This window comes from Astatotilapia calliptera, chromosome 6 (genome assembly GCF_964374335.1).
Source record: "Astatotilapia calliptera chromosome 6, fAstCal68.1, whole genome shotgun sequence".
NCBI classification, from domain to species: Eukaryota; Metazoa; Chordata; class Actinopteri; order Cichliformes; family Cichlidae; genus Astatotilapia; species Astatotilapia calliptera.
The window spans coordinates 36,722,010-36,726,401 of record NC_137427.1 but is presented as its reverse complement, the minus strand read 5'-3'; the positions used below and the strand labels follow the sequence as shown (position 1 = coordinate 36,726,401).

Here is a 4,392-nt window from a genome sequence, read left to right as displayed (position 1 = left end):
GAATAATTGCATATGAGAGCATGAGGGTGGGAATGGATGTTTGTATCTGTGTGTGCCTGTTTGTCTGTGTCTATATGTCAGGTCGGGTATCAGACGGCACCTCTCAGGCCCTCCATGGTATGGAGGCCTATCTCCCCCCACCACTCCCCTGCCAGTGGCAGACACCCTCAGACATGGGTGGTTCTTTGTGTCCGGGAATGGGCGTCCAGGTACGCACCAGCTCACTCCTGGTTGCTGCTTGTCAGGGCCTGGAGCCTGGGGCTCGCTCGGGCCCCTTCGGGGGTGGGGTACCCTCGGCCTGGGGCTTGGTCACTCAGGCACAGCTGGCTGCTGGCAGAGCTCACGGGCGTGTCACTGCAACCCCCCCTGGCTTCTGCTCCGCGGCTGCTGGGTGAACCCTCATCTGGGGCTCTCCTCAGCTCTTTCTGGGACAGTGGCACAGCTGCCCCTCTGTTGGTCTTCCTTGGTCTCTGGTGCTCTGAGGGCCTCTGGATGTCTGGAGTCTTGATCTCCTCCATACCTGCTTCATGCCCTGGAGGACGGGGCTGTGGCTCCCCACACCCTCTAGCAGATCATTACATGAAGGAACCTTTTAAATACAAGCGTGCTCATGCTCACAGGTGTACACACGGGTGCTCACACACACAAACTACACCCTTTTTGGCTCCTACCTCAAAGCACACTGTGTGCTGTCGATCTTACGTGCTGCACAATAATGTTTAACATTTAGTATTTACTGTTATATTCTCATAGATCATCGTGATGTTGTTTATTATGTTGCTCTTTTTTTTCTTTGCTCGTTTTCTCTTTTTTCTTTGTCAACAGGTGATCCAGGTGATTAATATATGTATTTTTTGTCTGTTTGTTTTGTTTGTTGTTTGGTTTTTTTGCCCTTTATCACTTTCTTATTCGCCGCTGTTTTCCTTTCCCTCTTTCTTTCTCCCTTTTCTTTTCCCCAGTCATGTCTGTCCCATATTTAGCAAGTGAAAATAAAATAAAATAAACAATAAAAGGTGAATCAAATAGACCAATACGGCAAGGCTGGGATGGTCCATTTGGTAAAGTAAATCCGTTGGGCATCTTTCTTTGCCTTTAGACAATAATTCTGATGACAAAAGAACCAAACGGGACAGGCGAACCCCCCCCCCCCAAAAAACCCAAATATTTATAGCCAATTAAAAAGAAGAAAAGGGCACATTTGTTCATTTTCTCTGTTGCTTCATTTCTTTGGTGTACTATGAATGGATGGAAAAGCTGTAAAAAATGATTCATTCATATATATCTATATCTATCTATCTCCCCTATTCATGGAGGGTTTCACCCCAAGTCCAGCACCCTGAGGCTGTACGCTAAGCGGAAGGAAGGGGGCCGGGGACTGGTGAGTGTCAGCACCACAGTCCAGGATGAGACAACGAACATCCAAGAATACATTGGGAAGATGGCCCCAACTGACCGAGTGCTCAGTGAATACCTCAGGCAGCAGAAACCCAAGAAAGAGGAGGGAGACGAGGAACCATCATGGAAGGACAGGCCCCTGCACGGTATGTACCACCGGCAGATAGAGGAGGTGGCTGATATCCAGAAATCCTACCAGTGGCTGGACAAAGCTGGACTGAAAGACAGCACAGAGGCACTAATCATGGCAGCACAAGAACAAGCTCTGAGTACAAGATCCATAGAGGCTGGGGTCTATCACACCAGGCAAGACCCCAGGTGCAGGCTGTGTAAAGATGCCCCAGAGACAATCCAGCACATAACAGCAGGGTGCAAGATGCTAGCAGGCAAGGCATACATGGAACGCCATAACCAAGTGGCCGGCATAGTGTACAGGAACATCTGTGCCGAGTATAACCTGGAAGTCCCGAGGTCAAAATGGGAGATGCCCCCAAGGGTGGTGGAGAATGACCGAGCTAAGATCCTGTGGGACTTCCAGATACAGACGGACAAAATGGTGGTGGCTAACCAACCGGACATTGTGGTGGTAGACAAACAGAAGAAGACGGCCGTAGTGATCGATGTAGCGGTTCCGAATGACAGCAATATCAGGAAGAAGGAACACGAGAAGCTGGAGAAATACCAAGGGCTCAGAGAAGAGCTCGAGAGGATGTGGAGGGTGAAGGTAACGGTGGTCCCCGTGGTAATCGGAGCACTAGGTGCGGTGACTCCCAAGATAGGCGAGTGGCTCCAGCAGATCCCGGGAATAACATCGGAGATCTCTGTCCAGAAGAGCGCAGTCCTGGGAACAGCTAAGATACTGCGCAGGACCCTCAAGCTCCCAGGCCTCTGGTAGAGGACCCGAGCTTGAAGGATAAACCGCCCGCAGGGGCGTGCTGGGTGTTTTTTATATATATTTACTTATATATTTACTTATATATTTACTTATTAATTGCAGTTACTGAAATTACAAAAAAAAGAACAAAAAACCCCTGCTTACTATTTACCATTTAAAATAAAAACAGACAAGTTGTCACGGTCTGGCTGGCAGACCGTGGGGATGTGGGGAAGGAGGAGGACCCAGGCGCGGTGCTCTATGTATAAACAGTGTGTTTATTTACAGAGTGGAACAAAAACAACAATAAATCCCTGTGTTCTCCCAGACTCCCGTGTCGTGTCTCTGCGTGAATAGTTCGTGTCTCTGTGCTCTCCGCTCCCGTGTCAGCACCCCCCGGTGCTCGCTGCTCTTCGTGCCTTCCACGCTCCTCCTGCGGGAAACAATAGACGCAGCCGTCAGGACACAAATAACCGCGGGCATACACTTACACACATTAACTCAATTCAATGGGACGACTAACGTGGAGTCTCAAGGAAATGATCCCGCGTCGGTGGGAGCTCCAACTCTCTCCTAAGTAGCTCCCCCGACGAGGCCTGATCAGCAGCAGGTGTGTGACTTCGGGTGTGGCCAGTCCTTCCGCAGGGCCACACCCCTCAGGCCTGCAGGTGGCTGAGCTCCATCCTCCAAGCATACCCGCAGACACACACACACACACACACACACACACACACACACACACACACACACACACACACACACACACACACACACACACTCACATCTACAAGCATGGAGAAGAGCAGCAGCAACACCAAAATACATATAATAATAATCATATAATTCATAACTGCTCAGGGATCCTGGGTTGCTCAGACCCAGGACCCCGACACAAGTATGAAATAGACAACAGAAATATCTGTCAGCATATGCAGGTCCAGTTTAGAACAGAGCATCTTCAAAGCTGCGCTGTTTTAAAGTGGACCTGTGATTTTAATAAAGCAGGATATTGTATACAGTGGATAAGAGACGGTGAAATAACGGCATTGTTAGCAGAAGAAAGAGTCCCATCTCCTCTGTGTTTGTTGTAATCCAGTCTTCTCTGTTTGGTGTTGTGGTTGCTTCTCAAACTATGTTTCCCTTCCTTTCAAACTGTTGGTCCTTCCTGCTTTTATGAAAATATGGCAGTAAATATGATTGAGTTGTGATTCCTCTGAAGGCTCCTTTTGGCCATGTATTGCCAGTTATTGTAGCGCACATCAGAGCTGTTTACTGCACGTTACAAAGCCATACTGATGTTTTGAGTTAGGAGGACTCAGTTAACACAATGTGGACATAGCTCTTTCAAAGTGGGTCTCCTCAATGTAAGAGGTAGTAGACCGGAATGGCTTGGTTGACCAGGAGTTGTTGTGGTTCAGGACGTTAGGCCATCTGATCAGCAGGTTGGTGGTTTGAGTCCTGGCTGCTTCAGTCTGCATGCTAAAATGATTTGTTGGAGAAGTTCCTTGGACTGGCAACGTTAGTTAGAAAGTACTTAGACAAAACATAACTTTTTCAAATTAGATATATTGTATAAAGTACTTTGAGTCCTCAAGGGGAGTAGAAAAGTGCTCTGTATTTTATTTTGAAAGACTCACCCCTGTTCTTGAAGCACAGCTTCCTGCTGTGTTCTATAATAGATGCAGATCATTGTTCTTTTGTGAATGTCAGTCCTGACAGTCTTGCCTACTGTTTGCTGACAGGAAGCTCATTTTCATACACATATAGAGACTTTCTGAAGAGTCTGAATGTTTGTAAATGACAAAAAGCTATGTTGTCATTTTAAGGAATTAAAAAAAAAACTTTAAACTTTCTTTTCCACTTTGCTGTTATTTGCGTTGCCTCAAAATATAAACTTTTTTTTTTGCATTTTGAAGTACACCTACAAGAGAAACAGGGGTTCAAAAAGCAAAGTAAATGTCAAGTATATATGTCGTGATATCCTGCTGTGTCTTGTACCCCTGATATGACGCATGTTTAAGCTGCTATGCAGATCCTCACCGGATGTGCTTTATTTTGACAGCGGCGGGAGGAAATATTATTACCTGGTTCCTTGTAGCTTGACAGTGGCGACAGCGCAGAGC

At 47.1% G+C, this 4,392-nt stretch overlaps 1 long non-coding RNA gene across 1 annotated transcript; it reads right to left on the bottom strand.

Annotated features, from left to right (window-relative positions):
• Positions 1-2,527: 2,527 nt before the first annotated feature.
• LOC145429588 (uncharacterized) lies at positions 2,528-4,275 on the bottom strand. Its single transcript, XR_013909833.1, has 2 exons — positions 2,793-4,275; positions 2,528-2,702 (listed from the first exon to the last, which is right to left on the bottom strand). It is a non-coding gene; the product is annotated as an uncharacterized LOC145429588 (long non-coding RNA).
• Between the last annotated feature and the right edge of the window lie 117 nt (positions 4,276-4,392).